The following is a 20,111-nucleotide window of genomic DNA, read 5'->3' on the forward strand; positions in this document are numbered from 1 at the left end:
AATTGTATTTCTTAAGAGTAGAGGAAGATTGCAGTGGGCCTCAAAAAACAACAGAAGTGTTGTGTTTTGAACTTCGGAGTGGAGCACCCGTTAAAGGAGTCATCTCAGTGGTGACGACAGATACTCAGGTTGAATACCTGAATAGAATTCCTGGTGGGGTTAGTGCCCGGCGTCTGACCTGCTGGGTGAATATTGTTCTTTGATAAAGAGCAAATACCTACACATGTGAAGCTTGGTTCAGTAAGATACGCTGTAAGAGATTTAGTCCCCAAACCAATGCAGTGTAAGAATTGTAAAAGATTTGGCCATGTTTCAAGTGTGTGCAGGCGAACAGTGTATACTGAAGAATGGTGTGTAGAAGGATGACGGTGTTGCAATTGTGGTGGGGATCATGATCCTGAGTTCCTGGAGTGCCCTGTAAGGGTGAAGGAGATTGCCCGCTCTGCCTTTTGCCCATCAATCGAATCTCCTATGCAAAAGTGATTAAAGGAATTGAGAAAACAAGTGATGCTAGTGAGGATATGGTAATGGATACACCATAGCCTGTAGTAAATGTTTGCTGCTGCCAGACAAAAGATACCCTGTGTTCAAAATGTGGATTTTGTTGTGTTCATTGCCACAGTTATAAACTGTATTTTTTTGTGAGACTCATGGAAAAGTTACTTAAATAACCTAACTCAGACGTTAGGCTACCAAGGGAAAATTAGTCAGTCGTAAAACCATGATAAACATTTTGCGTTTCTCAATGGCTATTTCTGAAACATCCACGCACGCGTGAGCGCTCGCACACGAAATTGGAGGCAGGGCAAATAAGCACCCCGACCTCATGTACCTTCTGGTCATGCTTTACCAAAAACAGTTAGGCTGCTGAGCTGTCGTCCCGCACTATGTAAGTATGTCTCCTTTTCGTGTGACTATTTGCCTTTATAGAAATGACTCAAAAACGGGGAAGACGTGGTATCGAATGTGTTGTGTAGCCATCATACAAAGGGTAGAACGTTTTCATACAAAGTTACAATGTATCAACTTTGAGAAGTCACGTAGTTTACTTACTATATACGATTTCGGAAGAAAACAAATGATTATAGTAAGTAAACTATAGGTATATTAGTTTCATATTAGTTTCATTCGACTTTTCAAAATGTATCCGCCCTATGAACGCCTATGGGAGATAGTCAACTGCATAGAAGTTACGAGAAACCCGCTATGTGAATGACGTGTTCATAAAAGTTTTCTTCGAGGATCTTGAAAAGAAAGATTGGATGGCCCCGTTAGCGAACGTTGGGAAAATTGTTGCAAAGCTATACGACATTGTGCTGTATTGGAAAAAACAATATTTTGTGTAATCCCCTCCGTTTTTTAGTTGTACGCAAAAAACGAACAGCACCACCGAGGTATCTATTTTGAAGTGAAATGAGATTAGCACATGACCCATGAACAAACTACTACAATGGAATAATCTGTGTTAAATAGAGCCGTTTTTATTACGAGCTACTAACGTAGTATGAGGCGTCGCCATCCTGTTTTTTTGTCAGTAATGCGTTTATGCACACACAGCCCCCCCCCCCCCCCATACTCAGCACTGGAGTCACTGCAGAATTTATATTAATGTAAGCTCTAGTGATACTGTATGTTGGTGAATTGTTTCCATCATCCAGGCTGAATTTTAAGAGAAGTGCACAACAGCTGCAAGAAGAGTTAAAGGAAGTGCCCTTCTAGCACTTCTTCCTACACAAAAGGAAAGCGCTGCACTATAAAAAAGGAACAGACCCCTGGCTTGAATCTACACAAGTTATGGTTCTCAAATCCATTCACTCCTCATTAGCAATGAATGCAAGGTAGCTGGTTTTAGCAAGTAAAGCCATAGTATTTAATCTCTCCACACCCACTATAGCCCATTGTAGAGAATCTGTATGTTCTGTGCTCATGTAACATATAGTGACTTGTCATAACAACAATGAGAGGATGTGGCTGGTGAATGGTATTGTGCCTATTGTTATACATTTACAACCAGAGCGTCCTTTTACTATGGACTAATAAGCACATCACAAAGTAACAGCTGTTACATGTTACAAAATAAGAATTTGTTCTTTAACTGACTTGCCTAGTTAAATAAAGGTAAACATTCCTGTAGTCATGCAGTGTTGGGCTGGTGATGGTTGGTTGCAAGCATATTTCCAATTTGAGTGTGGAGTGGGCTTTCCTGTATTTGGAAGGTGAAGGCCCACTCTGTCTTTTGTGTGTGGTCTATACAGACGCAACTGCTGGAAACCAAGACCTATGTTGCTACTGTCCTACCCGCCCAAAAGATAACAAACCTCTCCATCACCCTCTTGAAGCTCTCTCCTAAATTCCGACATACACCATCCTGCATGCCACAGGAAATAACAGGCATTTGAGTATTATTTACTCAGCTCCGCTTCTAGTCTAAATCTTCTAAGAGGGGATTTGTTGTTCTTGTTTATCCCCTTCCTCAGCTCTCATTTTTAGTTGTTTACTTTAATTCTGTGAAAATGTTGGTCCTACTTACTTTTCTCCCCCTAAGTTGCCAGTTTAACTTGTGTGAAATTAAGAGACTCCTTTTACAGAACTCACAAAGCTCACTTATCTATATTTTGCTGTTAAAAAGTGAGTTGTAATGCAAAGTCAGACAAAGGTTCCCCCCTCCTGAATTGAATATGAATTTGCTTGGCTAAGACCCCGGTGAACCAATGCAACTTAATATTGTTGGTAGAGCACAGTTGTGGGTTTCTGGTTTCAGTAATGTGAGACTCAGAAACTTTTTCTATAGGCTCCAGGCTTTGTCCAGTAGCGGCACTGTATAGGGCTGGGCGGTATACCGTATTTTATGATATACCGGTATTGATGCAGGGACCGGTTTGGGTTTTTACTTTACCTTCTATACGGGTATTTGAATGTTTGGTTGTTAAATGTGATACGTCAGGTGTAATGTCAATTGTTCTAGTTTACTTCACTACTTGAGTCATCTCTCTCCGCTCTTTCTCTCTGTGGTACTTTCCACACAGACCTAGCCACACCCCTTGTCACAATAAGGAGCGCATTTGATGTTCCTCAACCACAGATACTTGCGTTCAGTCTGAAAGGTCAATGCAGCACATGCAACAATGTTGATGAGGACAATGCTGTTTTCACTTTGCTTTTTAATATAAATCCACTAGCATTCTATAATGACAATATTGGTCTGTTTCTTATGTAACAGTATTGCTTCAGTCCCTCTCCTTGCCCCTACTTGGGCTCAAACCAGGCACCCCTCTGCACACATACACAACTGACACCCACGAAGCATCGTTACCCATCGCCCCACAGCCCTTGCAGAGCAAGGGGAACAACTACTTCAGGTCTCAGAGCGAGTGACGTCACCCGATTGAAACGCTATTAGCGCGCACCACCGCTAACTAGCTAGCCATTTCACATCGGTTACACTCACCCCCCTTTCAACCTCTTCCTTTTCCGCGACAACCAGTAATCCGGGTCAACAGCATCAATGTAACAGTATAGCTTCTGTCCCTCTCCTCGCCCCTACCTGGGCTCGAACCAGGGATCCTCTGCACACATTGAGAACAGCCACCCTTGAAGCATCGTTACCCATCGCTCCACAAAAGCCAAGGCCCTCTCCAAGGGGAACAACTACTTCAGGTCTCAGAGCGAGTGACGTCACCCGATTGAAACACTATTAGCGCGCACCACTACTAACTAGCTAGCCATATCACATCGGTTACTCTTACATCAGCAAACAGCTAGTTTGTATTTTCTTAGCAAGTTGCCCTAAATCTTGTGAAATGCTAATTGTTAGCCACTAATGCTAATAGCTAGCTAGCTAGATAGCAAATAAATGTACTGAGTAAGAGCAAACGTAGCTAGCTAATATATCCTGATAATACCAGGGATGGTGGAGACCTAAATCAGCATGTTGTTTGTGCAACAGTATCTTCTAAATCAAAGAGGACTATGCAAAGCAAGAATATGTTAGCGACATGAAGTAGCTAAGAGAACATGCAATGTAGCCAAAGTTTATAGGGTCCCCTATGAAACACTTATCAGCACTTTATTTCCTACCCTGTCACAATAACTCCTCCCTGGCATTTTAATTCCTTGTCATCTCAAACACTGTATTCAAAGTGCCCACTATTATAGTCTTAACTATAGAATTAGAATAGTCATACTATTTCCATGAGTCCAACAGTTTTGCTTTAATTCTAATTTGCAAGTCAAATTTCAATTGCAACATTTGGTTAAAAATAAGTCCTAGATTATTTGCCCATATCGTGCAGCCTTACGTGGCCGTGTGGAATTTATCTCAATTTAGCAATGGTGTAAAAATACTTTCAAGTACTTACTTACATTTTTTTTTGGTATCTGTACTTTACATTACTATTTTTATTTTTGACAACTTTTACTTCACTACATTCCTTTAACAAAATACTGTACTTTTGTTAAAGGAATTCTATTCCTATATTTTTAACAACCAATTCAATTAAAACACTGCCCATTTCTAAGAATTTGTAAGATACTTAAAATGGACAGAGACCAGTCTCAAAATCAATCAATAGAGTTTATTCTCGAGAGTACTGATCATAGTACAATTTACATCAGGTTTTATACTAAAAATTACATCACAGGTTTTATTCTGTCCTTCCTCCACTCCGATACAATGGCAGTATAGTTCACAAGCCTTTCCATATTGTCCACCACAATAATCTACTACTAGCCCAAGAGTACTCGTTACTACTACTACTAGCCCAAGAGTACTACACCTAAAAGTACTCGTTACATTTTGAATGCTTAGCAGGACAGGAAAATGGTCCAATTCACACACTTGTCAGGAGAACATCCCTGGTCATCTCTGATCTGGAGAACTCACTAAACACAAATGCTTTGTTTGTAAATTATGTCTGAGTGTTGGAGTGTGCCCCTGGCTATCCGTCAATAAAAAAAAACAAGAAAATGGTGCCCCTGGTTTGCTTAATCTAAGGAATTTGAAATTATTTATACTTTTACTTTTGATACTTAAGTATATTTAAAACCAAATACTTTTAGACTTTTACTCAAGTAGTATTTTACTGGGCGACTTTTACTTGAGTAATTTTCTATTAACGTATTTTTACTTTTACTCAAATATGACAATTGGGTACTTTTTCCACCACTGCAATTGAGTGCAGGAAATGCAGAAATGATAAAAGTGCTGAAATTTGTTTTGGTTAAAATCGAATTGAACAGTATAATACAATCAGAATGGAGAAAGACTCATTGATATCACTTAGAATGTATGTGTTGCCACCCTAGGATCACTCACTACTCATAAAGCAAATGTAGAACTTGTATTATTCAAAAATTTAAAATACAGTAAAATACCACCATTACTGTCCAATTTAAAAAAAATACTGTGATATAATATTTTGGCAATATCGCCCAGCCCTAGCGGCACTTGGGTAAAAATCACTGATTAGGCTTGGGCGGTGTACCGTATACCGGAGTATTTGGAAATAGCCACGGGATGGTTTTTCAATACCATTGAAACTATTACGTTATTCAATAAATGTCTATATTTGTTGCTGCCTGCAGTAAACTTTGCAATACATTAGGAGATAAAGCAAGACTGCGTTCTTCTTTTCACCTGTCACATTATTTTACTTTATGAAGCTTACCATAGTTGCCCAGAACAGTTGAGCCAGCCGTGTGTTTGTAGATAGGAGAAAGTGGGAGCAGGAGAGTCCAGATGTTTATTGAAAGGGTCACATTTTATATTGAAAGCTAAGTTGTTGTTTTTTTGCCTCAGTAGAGTGATCAGGGACATGCAACTATAGGTTTCCTTCACAGAAAATACATTACTGCATAAAATTTGGCAGACAATTAGCTTCCTTTTCATCAGATGACAACAGAAATGCAATTCTATTTGGCTGGCAGCCACAGAAGTAAATTAACTTACAATGAAAAAGCAAGGTCTTTGTGGCAAAAACGAGGCATGGCCATCAAATTTCTAATGTTTATCGTAGAAAGAATGTAAAATTTCCTAATGTTTTGCTTAAAGTTAATCAAGCATTTTACCCAAGAAAAGTAGACTGGCCACACCGAGAACCCAGTGGGCAAAACCTGGTTGAAAAGACATCAGTATGACATCTTATTCTGGTCGCAAACTGGTTGAAAAAGGACAGGTTTTTTGTCTTTTTATTGGCCAGAATATGACATATTTTTCAGACCACTATATGACCAGCTGGTCATAATTCTGACCACTATCTTATGTGCTATATTATGTAGCCTACTGGTCATAGTTAAAGACCTCATCATAACCTGGTAATGACCACAGCTTATTACTTACCTACTGTAAAATGTATTGCAGAGGAAAAATGTAGATATTGAAAACATTACTCATGAACTTTATATTTGTTTCCGTAGTCACCAATATAAAGTTTATATCTACAACATATTCTTAAATTTTTATTTTATGTATTTTTCAACCAGTTTTCTCCCAGTTTCGTGGTATCCAATTGGTCAGTATTGTCTTATCACTGCAACTCCCGTACGGAGAGGCGTGTGTCCTCCGAAACACAACCCAGCCACCCTGCTTCTTGACACAATGCCCACTTAACCCGTAAGCACCAATGTGTTGGAGGAAACACGCGCTGTGTTAAGAAGCAGTGCGGCTTGGTTGGGTTGTGTATTGGAGGACACATGACTTTCAACCTTCGTCTCTCCCGAGCCCGTACGGGAGTTGTAGCGATGAGACAAGATAGTATCTACTAAAAACAATTGGATACCATGAAATTGGGGAGAAAAAGGGGTAAAAAAAGAAATGTGCTTGTTTGTGAAATAAATGCAATTTTTTTGGTACATTAAAATAGCATCAAATTGATCAAAAATAGTGTAGACATTGTTCATGTTGTAAATGACTATTGTCCCTGGAACCGGCAGATTTTTTAAACGGAATATCTACATAGGCGTACAGAGGGCCATTATCAGCAACCATCACTCCTGTGTTCCAATGGTACGTTGTGTTCGCTAATCCAAGTTCATCTTTTTAAAAGGTGAATTGATCATTAGAAAACCCTTTTGCGATTATGTTAGTACAGCTGAAAACTGTTGTCCTGATTAAAGAAGCAGTAAAACTGGCTTTTAGACTAGTTGAGTATCTGGAGCATCAGCATTTGTGGGTTCGATTACAGACTCAAAATTGACAAACAAAGACCTTCTGAAACTCGTCAGTCTATTCTTGTTCTGAGAAATGAAGGCTATTCCATGTGAGAAATTGCCAAGAAAATGAAAATCTCGTACAATACTGTATACTACTTAGAATAGAACGAGGAGTGGGAGGCACGGGTGCACAACTGAGCAAGAGGACAAGTACATTAGTGTCTAGTTTGAGAAACAGATGCCTCACAAGTCTTCAACTGGCAGCTTCATTAAACAGTACATGCAAAACACCAGTCTCAACATCAACAGTGAAGAAATGACTCCGGGATCCTGGCCTTCTAAGCAGAGTTGCAAAGAAAAAGCCATATATCAGACTGGCCAATAAAAATAAAATATTAAGATGGGCAAAATAACAGACACTGGACAGAGGAAGATTGGAAAAAGGTGTTATGGACAGATGAATCTAAGTTTGAGGTGTTCAGATCACAAAGAAGACACATTTGTGAGATGCAGAAGAAGAAAAAAGATACTGGAGGAGTGCTTCACGCCATCTGTCAAGCATGGTGTGATGATCTGGGGGTGCTTTGGTGGTGGTAAAAGTGGGAGATTTGTACAGGGTAAAAGGGATCTTGAAGAAGGAAGGTTATCGCTCCATTTTGTAACGCCATGCCATACCCTGTGGAAGGTGCTTAATTGGAGTGACCCAAAGCACAATGACCCAAAGCACAGCTCCAAACTATGCATAAACAATTTAGGGAAAGAAGCAGTCAGCTGGTATTCTGTCTATAATGGAGTGGCCAGCACAGTCACCGGACCTCAACCCTATTGAGCTGTTGTGGGAGCAGCTTGACAGTATGATACGTAAGAAGTGCCTATCAAGCCAATCCAACTTCAGGAAGCATGGGATGAAATCTCTTCAGATTACCTCAACAAATTGATACTCGAATGCCAAAGGTCTGCATGGCTGTAATTGCTGCAAATGGAAGATTCTTTGACAAAAGCAAAGTTTGAAGGACACAATTATTATTTAATTAAAAATCATTATTTATAACCTTGTCAACATCTTGACTCTATTTCCTATTCATTTTGCAACTAACTTCATGTATGTTTTCATGGGAAACAAGGGACATTTCTAAGTGACCCCAAACTTTTGAACGGTTGTGTATGTGTAATCATTAACCATCTCTCTCACACACATACAGTAGCTAGCATGACACAATGTTGACATGGTCACAATCTTTTCTAGAAGCTATGATCATCCCTCACACACACACACACACACACACACACACACACACACACACACACACACACACACACACACACACACACACACACACACCCACACACACACACCCACACACACACACACACACACACACACACACACACACACACACACACACAGAAAGAGAGAAACACACATATTTACTGTCATTAACTAAACAGATCAAAATGTCAATAAGTTACAACAGGTAAAAATGAAAACTTAACAAGTCCATGGAGGATTTGCCAGAGAGCTAATGTTAGCTAGCTAAAATTAGCCAGCTAGCAAAACTTTCCTTGATGCTCTTCTCCCCAACAAACTGGCACTTTACTTACAAAAAATAAAACAAGAATGCTGGAGAACAGAGACTACCATTTAGCAGTCAAATCTATAAAAACCCAACAACATACATTTCAAGAAACTGTGTTGTTTCCCAGCAGTGTTGTGTAGCTTACTCGGTGCTTTGTCCCGACATGCTGTATGGAATGTTGATAAAAGCGGGCTGCTTGCGAGCAAAGAACTATTGTTGTGTGAGGAACAGATTCCAATACAAGTTTTAGCTGGAACTGATATGCCTACCTCCTTATTTAGCTACTGAATGTAAAATATAATTACTGCAGGCATTGTTAATTCATTACAATCTTTAAGGGAAAATATAATTGTCATTCTCGGGGTCAAATCGGGTGCAATAATTTTGTACAAATTATTGATGGAAATAAATGGAATAAAAATAGGATTCTGTAAATTCTGGTAGATTGTAATATGATATTGAAATAAAAGACAGGCCTACTTATAATTTAAAAAAATCAGAAAACAAATGTAGTTGGACTTAATAGAACATCAAAATTGCATTCAGTGGAACAGAAGAAAATGTGCAACACAATAAACTGAGAAATTAACATCAACGAAAGATGGTCATTGGAAGCCAACACACACAGCAATTTACCAGATATCATTAATTAAACAACCATTATTTAATTGTACTGCAGTTTTACTGTATTTTAACAGCAGTGAATTTTTGTAAGGGAATCCTGTATTATTGTGCATGATTATTTTACAGGCTGGTAGCCTAGAACAAATGTAATGGAAGTGAATGTGCACTTTTCAATTGTGGTGGACTGCAACAACAGAAAACATTGCCATAGCCTGTAGTAAAAGCATAGATTCGGAGATTCTCTAAATTAGAGACCATCTCTGATAGCTATATGACTGCAGAGACAGTCACAAATTATAGCTTTTAATTACCTATCAAAATCTGACTTGGAGGTGAAATATCAAATTCTTAGTTTTTTAAATTGGTATTTCATCACCTGCCGAATAAAATGGCCCTACTCCTGAAAAGTTAATCTGACATTACCTGAAGTGACCTCGGCCTGAGTACAATTAGCCGGATCCCGGAGTAATATGATTCTGCCAGACTTGGCCCGCAAGAAGCCCCCCAAATCAGAGTCCCCTGAGTCTCAAACGGAATAGGCCGGAGACCAGAGAGTTGACTGGGTACAATATGCTACGAGACCCTAACGCAATTTGTTGTGCTCTGCCAGCTGTTGTTTGAATCTACACAAGTTATGGTTCTCAAATCCATTCACTCCTCATTAGCAATGAATGCAAGGTAGCTGGTTTTAGCAAGTAAAGCCATAGTATTTAATCTCTCCACACCCACTATAGCCCATTGTAGAGAATCTGTATGTTCTGTGCTCATGTAACATATAGTGACTTGTCATAACAACAATGAGAGGATGTGGTTGGTGAATGGTATTGTGCCTATTGTTATACATTTACAACCAGAGCGTCCTTTTACTATGGACTAATAAGCACATCACAAAGTAACAGCTGTTACATGTTACAAAATAAGAATTTGTTCTTTAACTGACTTGCCTAGTTAAATAAAGGTAAACATTCCTGTAGTCATGCAGTGTTGGGCTGGTGATGGTTGGTTGCAAGCATATTTCCAATTTGAGTGTGGAGTGGGCTTTCCTGTATTTGGAAGGTGAAGGCCCACTCTGTCTTTTGTGTGTGGTCTATACAGACGCAACTGCTGGAAACCAAGACCTATGTTGCTACTGTCCTACCCGCCCAAAAGATAACAAACCTCTCCATCACCCTCTTGAAGCTCTCTCCTAAATTCCGACATACACCATCCTGCATGCCACAGGAAATAACAGGCATTTGAGTATTATTTACTCAGCTCCGCTTCTAGTCTAAATCTTCTAAGAGGGGATTTGTTGTTCTTGTTTATCCCCTTCCTCAGCTCTCATTTTTAGTTGTTTACTTTAATTCTGTGAAAATGTTGGTCCTACTTACTTTTTCTCCCCCCTAAGTTGCCAGTTTAACTTGTGTGAAATTAAGAGACTCCTTTTACAGAACTCACAAAGCTCACTTATCTATATTTTGCTGTTAAAAAGTGAGTTGTAATGCAAAGTCAGACAAAGGTTCCCCCCTCCTGAATTGAATATGAATTTGCTTGGCTAAGACCCCGGTGAACCAATGCAACTTAATATTGTTGGTAGAGCACAGTTGTGGGTTTCTGGTTTCAGTAATGTGAGACTCAGAAACTTTTTCTATAGGCTCCAGGCTTTGTCCAGTAGCGGCACTGTATAGGGCTGGGCGGTATACCGTATTTTATGATATACCGGTATTGATGCAGGGACCGGTTTGGGTTTTTACTTTACCTTCTATACGGGTATTTGAATGTTTGGTTGTTAAATGTGATACGTCAGGTGTAATGTCAATTGTTCTAGTTTACTTCACTACTTGAGTCATCTCTCTCCGCTCTTTCTCTCTGTGGTACTTTCCACACAGACCTAGCCACACCCCTTGTCACAATAAGGAGCGCATTTGATGTTCCTCAACCACAGATACTTGCGTTCAGTCTGAAAGGTCAATGCAGCACATGCAACAATGTTGATGAGGACAATGCTGTTTTCACTTTGCTTTTTAATATAAATCCACTAGCATTCTATAATGACAATATTGGTCTGTTTCTTATGTAACAGTATTGCTTCAGTCCCTCTCCTTGCCCCTACTTGGGCTCAAACCAGGCACCCCTCTGCACACATACACAACTGACACCCACGAAGCATCGTTACCCATCGCCCCACAGCCCTTGCAGAGCAAGGGGAACAACTACTTCAGGTCTCAGAGCGAGTGACGTCACCCGATTGAAACACTATTAGCGCGCACCACTACTAACTAGCTAGCCATATCACATCGGTTACTCTTACATCAGCAAACAGCTAGTTTGTATTTTCTTAGCAAGTTGCCCTAAATCTTGTGAAATGCTAATTGTTAGCCACTAATGCTAATAGCTAGCTAGCTAGATAGCAAATAAATGTACTGAGTAAGAGCAAACGTAGCTAGCTAATATATCCTGATAATACCAGGGATGGTGGAGACCTAAATCAGCATGTTGTTTGTGCAACAGTATCTTCTAAATCAAAGAGGACTATGCAAAGCAAGAATATGTTAGCGACATGAAGTAGCTAAGAGAACATGCAATGTAGCCAAAGTTTATAGGGTCCCCTATGAAACACTTATCAGCACTTTATTTCCTACCCTGTCACAATAACTCCTCCCTGGCATTTTAATTCCTTGTCATCTCAAACACTGTATTCAAAGTGCCCACTATTATAGTCTTAACTATAGAATTAGAATAGTCATACTATTTCCATGAGTCCAACAGTTTTGCTTTAATTCTAATTTGCAAGTCAAATTTCAATTGCAACATTTGGTTAAAAATAAGTCCTAGATTATTTGCCCATATCGTGCAGCCTTACGTGGCCGTGTGGAATTTATCTCAATTTAGCAATGGTGTAAAAATACTTTCAAGTACTTACTTACATTTTTTTTTGGTATCTGTACTTTACATTACTATTTTTATTTTTGACAACTTTTACTTCACTACATTCCTTTAACAAAATACTGTACTTTTGTTAAAGGAATTCTATTCCTATATTTTTAACAACCAATTCAATTAAAACACTGCCCATTTCTAAGAATTTGTAAGATACTTAAAATGGACAGAGACCAGTCTCAAAATCAATCAATAGAGTTTATTCTCGAGAGTACTGATCATAGTACAATTTACATCAGGTTTTATACTAAAAATTACATCACAGGTTTTATTCTGTCCTTCCTCCACTCCGATACAATGGCAGTATAGTTCACAAGCCTTTCCATATTGTCCACCACAATAATCTACTACTAGCCCAAGAGTACTCGTTACTACTACTACTAGCCCAAGAGTACTACACCTAAAAGTACTCGTTACATTTTGAATGCTTAGCAGGACAGGAAAATGGTCCAATTCACACACTTGTCAGGAGAACATCCCTGGTCATCTCTGATCTGGAGAACTCACTAAACACAAATGCTTTGTTTGTAAATTATGTCTGAGTGTTGGAGTGTGCCCCTGGCTATCCGTCAATAAAAAAAAACAAGAAAATGGTGCCCCCTGGTTTGCTTAATCTAAGGAATTTGAAATTATTTATACTTTTACTTTTGATACTTAAGTATATTTAAAACCAAATACTTTTAGACTTTTACTCAAGTAGTATTTTACTGGGCGACTTTTACTTGAGTAATTTTCTATTAACGTATTTTTACTTTTACTCAAATATGACAATTGGGTACTTTTTCCACCACTGCAATTGAGTGCAGGAAATGCAGAAATGATAAAAGTGCTGAAATTTGTTTTGGTTAAAATCGAATTGAACAGTATAATACAATCAGAATGGAGAAAGACTCATTGATATCACTTAGAATGTATGTGTTGCCACCCTAGGATCACTCACTACTCATAAAGCAAATGTAGAACTTGTATTATTCAAAAATTTAAAATACAGTAAAATACCACCATTACTGTCCAATTTAAAAAATACTGTGATATAATATTTTGGCAATATCGCCCAGCCCTAGCGGCACTTGGGTAAAAATCACTGATTAGGCTTGGGCGGTGTACCGTATACCGGAGTATTTGGAAATAGCCACGGGATGGTTTTTCAATACCATTGAAACTATTACGTTATTCAATAAATGTCTATATTTGTTGCTGCCTGCAGTAAACTTTGCAATACATTAGGAGATAAAGCAAGACTGCGTTCTTCTTTTCACCTGTCACATTATTTTACTTTATGAAGCTTACCATAGTTGCCCAGAACAGTTGAGCCAGCCGTGTGTTTGTAGATAGGAGAAAGTGGGAGCAGGAGAGTCCAGATGTTTATTGAAAGGGTCACATTTTATATTGAAAGCTAAGTTGTTGTTTTTTTGCCTCAGTAGAGTGATCAGGGACATGCAACTATAGGTTTCCTTCACAGAAAATACATTACTGCATAAAATTTGGCAGACAATTAGCTTCCTTTTCATCAGATGACAACAGAAATGCAATTCTATTTGGCTGGCAGCCACAGAAGTAAATGAACTTACAATGAAAAAGCAAGGTCTTTGTGGCAAAAACGAGGCATGGCCATCAAATTTCTAATGTTTATCGTAGAAAGAATGTAAAATTTCCTAATGTTTTGCTTAAAGTTAATCAAGCATTTTACCCAAGAAAAGTAGACTGGCCACACCGAGAACCCAGTGGGCAAAACCTGGTTGAAAAGACATCAGTATGACATCTTATTCTGGTCGCAAACTGGTTGAAAAAGGACAGGTTTTTTGTCTTTTTATTGGCCAGAATATGACATATTTTTCAGACCACTATATGACCAGCTGGTCATAATTCTGACCACTATCTTATGTGCTATATTATGTAGCCTACTGGTCATAGTTAAAGACCTCATCATAACCTGGTAATGACCACAGCTTATTACTTACCTACTGTAAAATGTATTGCAGAGGAAAAATGTAGATATTGAAAACATTACTCATGAACTTTATATTTGTTTCCGTAGTCACCAATATAAAGTTTATATCTACAACATATTCTTAAATTTTTATTTTATGTATTTTTCAACCAGTTTTCTCCCCAGTTTCGTGGTATCCAATTGGTCAGTATTGTCTTATCACTGCAACTCCCGTACGGAGAGGCGTGTGTCCTCCGAAACACAACCCAGCCACCCTGCTTCTTGACACAATGCCCACTTAACCCGTAAGCACCAATGTGTTGGAGGAAACACGCGCTGTGTTAAGAAGCAGTGCGGCTTGGTTGGGTTGTGTATTGGAGGACACATGACTTTCAACCTTCGTCTCTCCCGAGCCCGTACGGGAGTTGTAGCGATGAGACAAGATAGTATCTACTAAAAACAATTGGATACCATGAAATTGGGGAGAAAAAGGGGTAAAAAAAGAAATGTGCTTGTTTGTGAAATAAATGCAATTTTTTTGGTACATTAAAATAGCATCAAATTGATCAAAAATAGTGTAGACATTGTTCATGTTGTAAATGACTATTGTCCCTGGAACCGGCAGATTTTTTAAACGGAATATCTACATAGGCGTACAGAGGGCCATTATCAGCAACCATCACTCCTGTGTTCCAATGGTACGTTGTGTTCGCTAATCCAAGTTCATCTTTTTAAAAGGTGAATTGATCATTAGAAAACCCTTTTGCGATTATGTTAGTACAGCTGAAAACTGTTGTCCTGATTAAAGAAGCAGTAAAACTGGCTTTTAGACTAGTTGAGTATCTGGAGCATCAGCATTTGTGGGTTCGATTACAGACTCAAAATTGACAAACAAAGACCTTCTGAAACTCGTCAGTCTATTCTTGTTCTGAGAAATGAAGGCTATTCCATGTGAGAAATTGCCAAGAAAATGAAAATCTCGTACAATACTGTATACTACTTAGAATAGAACGAGGAGTGGGAGGCACGGGTGCACAACTGAGCAAGAGGACAAGTACATTAGTGTCTAGTTTGAGAAACAGATGCCTCACAAGTCTTCAACTGGCAGCTTCATTAAACAGTACATGCAAAACACCAGTCTCAACATCAACAGTGAAGAAATGACTCCGGGATCCTGGCCTTCTAAGCAGAGTTGCAAAGAAAAAGCCATATATCAGACTGGCCAATAAAAATAAAATATTAAGATGGGCAAAATAACAGACACTGGACAGAGGAAGATTGGAAAAAGGTGTTATGGACAGATGAATCTAAGTTTGAGGTGTTCAGATCACAAAGAAGACACATTTGTGAGATGCAGAAGAAGAAAAAAGATACTGGAGGAGTGCTTCACGCCATCTGTCAAGCATGGTGTGATGATCTGGGGTGCTTTGGTGGTGGTAAAAGTGGGAGATTTGTACAGGGTAAAAGGGATCTTGAAGAAGGAAGGTTATCGCTCCATTTTGTAACGCCATGCCATACCCTGTGGAAGGTGCTTAATTGGAGTGACCCAAAGCACAATGACCCAAAGCACAGCTCCAAACTATGCATAAACAATTTAGGGAAAGAAGCAGTCAGCTGGTATTCTGTCTATAATGGAGTGGCCAGCACAGTCACCGGACCTCAACCCTATTGAGCTGTTGTGGGAGCAGCTTGACAGTATGATACGTAAGAAGTGCCTATCAAGCCAATCCAACTTCAGGAAGCATGGGATGAAATCTCTTCAGATTACCTCAACAAATTGATACTCGAATGCCAAAGGTCTGCATGGCTGTAATTGCTGCAAATGGAAGATTCTTTGACAAAAGCAAAGTTTGAAGGACACAATTATTATTTAATTAAAAATCATTATTTATAACCTTGTCAACATCTTGACTCTATTTCCTATTCATTTTGCAACTAACTTCATGTATGTTTTCATGGGAAACAAGGGACATTTCTAAGTGACCCCAAACTTTTGAACGGTTGTGTATGTGTAATCATTAACCATCTCTCTCACACACATACAGTAGCTAGCATGACACAATGTTGACATGGTCACAATCTTTTCTAGAAGCTATGATCATCCCTCACACACACACACACACACACACACACACACACACACACACACACACACACACACACACACACACACACACACACACACACACACACACACACACACACACACACACACACACACACACACACACACACACACACACACAGAAAGAGAGAAACACACATATTTACTGTCATTAACTAAACAGATCAAAATGTCAATAAGTTACAACAGGTAAAAATGAAAACTTAACAAGTGGAGGATTTGCCAGAGAGCTAATGTTAGCTAGCTAAAATTAGCCAGCTAGCAAAACTTTCCTTGATGCTCTTCTCCCCAACAAACTGGCACTTTACTTACAAAAAATAAAACAAGAATGCTGGAGAACAGAGACTACCATTTAGCAGTCAAATCTATAAAAACCCAACAACATACATTTCAAGAAACTGTGTTGTTTCCCAGCAGTGTTGTGTAGCTTACTCGGTGCTTTGTCCCGACATGCTGTATGGAATGTTGATAAAAGCGGGCTGCTTGCGAGCAAAGAACTATTGTTGTGTGAGGAACAGATTCCAATACAAGTTTTAGCTGGAACTGATATGCCTACCTCCTTATTTAGCTACTGAATGTAAAATATAATTACTGCAGGCATTGTTAATTCATTACAATCTTTAAGGGAAAATATAATTGTCATTCTCGGGGTCAAATTCGGGTGCAATAATTTTGTACAAATTATTGATGGAAATAAATGGAATAAAAATAGGATTCTGTAAATTCTGGTAGATTGTAATATGATATTGAAATAAAAGACAGGCCTACTTATAATTTAAAAAAATCAGAAAACAAATGTAGTTGGACTTAATAGAACATCAAAATTGCATTCAGTGGAACAGAAGAAAATGTGCAACACAATAAACTGAGAAATTAACATCAACGAAAGATGGTCATTGGAAGCCAACACACACAGCAATTTACCAGATATCATTAATTAAACAACCATTATTTAATTGTACTGCAGTTTTACTGTATTTTAACAGCAGTGAATTTTTGTAAGGGAATCCTGTATTATTGTGCATGATTATTTTACAGGCTGGTAGCCTAGAACAAATGTAATGGAAGTGAATGTGCACTTTTCAATTGTGGTGGACTGCAACAACAGAAAACATTGCCATAGCCTGTAGTAAAAGCATAGATTCGGAGATTCTCTAAATTAGAGACCATCTCTGATAGCTATATGACTGCAGAGACAGTCACAAATTATAGCTTTTAATTACCTATCAAAATCTGACTTGGAGGTGAAATATCAAATTCTTAGTTTTTTAAATTGGTATTTCATCACCTGCCGAATAAAATGGCCCTACTCCTGAAAAGTTAATCTGACATTACCTGAAGTGACCTCGGCCTGAGTACAATTAGCCGGATCCCGGAGTAATATGATTCTGCCAGACTTGGCCCGCAAGAAGCCCCCCAAATCAGAGTCCCCTGAGTCTCAAACGGAATAGGCCGGAGACCAGAGAGTTGACTGGGTACAATATGCTACGAGACCCTAACGCAATTTGTTGTGCTCTGCCAGCTGTTGTTTGCCAACTGTGCTAAGCTGAATCATGCAGCCCCTGCTGAAAAAGAACATTCATTTAATTGTAATGGTTCTAATGTTTTCTATGCAATGCATGTAGGGGCCACAAACACTATGTACATGTTTATATAGATTGGTGTCTATTAATTGAGTATCTTTTAGATAACTGGTCAGTAGTTCAATCAGATATCAACCAAAAACCAGGATTGTGAGGAGCTATACAAATTCGAGAGTCAAAAGATGTGGACTTCAAATAGGCCTATGGCACATCATGGAAACTGAACTCTGGACACTGACTAAATATGCATCCAAGCCAAACTGAAATCTTTTCAGATGTTGGGTCATTTTCACAGCATTCTATTTCCTTCCAACCGATCAAATTGTCATGCACAGAACATCTTTCATAAAAAAAAAAGTTTTTAATTGCATTTTCTCCCCGGTCCCAAACGTCTTTGCTCCATAAAAGAAGCATGGATGACATAACTTTACAGATGTTAACTAGATTGAAGCATTCATTCTATCAATTTATGACATTCAGGTGAGCAAGGGTTTTAGTCTTCTAGGATTCTGGCTCATGTTGACTCCAATGCTTCCCACAGTTGTGTCAAGTTTGCTATAGGTGTCCTTTGGGTGGTGGACCATTCTTGATACACACAGGAAACTGTTGAGTGTGAAAAACCCAGCAGCGTTGCAGTTCTTGTCACAAACCGTTGCACCTACTACCATACCCTGTTCAAAGGCACTTAAATCGGTCCTCCTTTAACCTGTCTCCTCCCCTTCATCTACATGGATTGAAGTGGATTTAACAGGTGACATCAATATGGGATCATAGCTTTCACCTGGATTCACCTGGTCTGTGTGTCATGGAAGGTGCAGGTGTCCTTAATGTTTTGTACATTCAGTGTATAATAGAAGAAGAGAAGCTGCATGTGTCTAATTATAGACAAGTTGACTAACAAAGGACGGAAATTATAAGGGAGTGAACGTTTTTTATAATAAGGGTTACATGGAGAATATCGGACCTTTTCTGAAATGAAATGGATGGACCTCCCTTCAGCTAAATATATTTTACCTAAATCCTCCCTGAACACCCTCTCCTATACCCAAAATAATAATTAAAACAAAGTGGATAGCAGAGAACATGTCTACCATTTACCCTCACTTCCTGGACAGGCTAGAGCCTTAGATATGCTGTTTAGAAACTCTTATTGGTCTTGTAAGCATTACATGGCAATGCAGGAATTTTTATGGCGCCCAGACGGTTGTGGGTTCACAAGCCAACGTGGACAAAAGTAGGGGAGGATCTCCTTAAAACCTGTTATGGCTGCATCCCTTTGTTCTCAATTTCCACCTGAAGACATACCCTAATATAACTGCCTGTAGCTCAGCCCCAGAGCCAAGGATATGCATATTCTTGGTATCATTTGAATGGAAACATTCTGAAGTTTGTGGAAATGTTAATTGAATATAAGAATATAACACAGTAGATCTGGTGGAAGAAAAGAGAAAGAAAGAGCATACGTTTTCTGTTTTGTATTGTTGTAGCATCATCTTTCACATGTACTAGAATAGCCAAACAGTCAGATAGGATGCTGGCGATAATTTTGATGGATAACACAAGAGGGCAACTGTAGGTGTGCAAAGTTTCAAACTGATAACTTCAGGAATGGGCGAGCTACATGACATTTAGCATGAAGTCACCCAGGTGTTCCACACAAGTTGCCCAAATGTGGTCCCTTTATTTTTTTGAGCAGTGTATGAATATATATATATATATATATATATATATATATATATATATATATATATATATATATATACACATACACATACACACATACATATATATGCACACACACACCCAAACAAACCAACAAACACACACACACAAACCACACATCTCATTGCAAATTGCAAAATACAGTATATATATATTTTTTAATCATAACACTCAAAGATTCCTCAAACAAAAAATCTGTCTCACTTTCCAGATCAATCTCTTCTATAATCTGGTGCAAATCTGTATACTTAGACTTTGACTTCACTTTTCCTGATTTATTCGCCATGATATCTTCAATGAAATCGTTGAAAATACAACTTTACAAAATACTGCTGTGCATAACAAGCGTCACAGCAACTCCTCTGATAGTCAAGGCGAGAATGGAGTTCGTTACGTGTCCAACCCAAAACCATTACATACTGGCGTTTACCTCAGCTCATTAGCTATCTACCCAGCTAGATTTCAAGTAGATCAGTGGTCAT

At 38.7% G+C, this 20,111-nt stretch overlaps 1 protein-coding gene across 1 annotated transcript in view; it reads left to right on the top strand.

The window, feature by feature from the left end:
• Positions 1 to 784: 784 nt before the first annotated feature.
• The window catches only part of LOC135539514 (CMP-N-acetylneuraminate-beta-galactosamide-alpha-2,3-sialyltransferase 2-like), a 55,088-nt gene continuing 35,761 nt past the window's right edge, over positions 785 to 20,111 (top strand). Inside the window, exon 1 of the mRNA XM_064965428.1 lies at positions 785 to 889. The gene's annotated coding sequence lies outside the window, so the exon portion shown is untranslated. The remainder of the gene's footprint in view (positions 890 to 20,111) is intronic.

This window comes from Oncorhynchus masou, chromosome 5 (assembly GCF_036934945.1).
Source record: "Oncorhynchus masou masou isolate Uvic2021 chromosome 5, UVic_Omas_1.1, whole genome shotgun sequence".
NCBI lineage: Eukaryota > Metazoa > Chordata > Actinopteri > Salmoniformes > Salmonidae > Oncorhynchus > Oncorhynchus masou.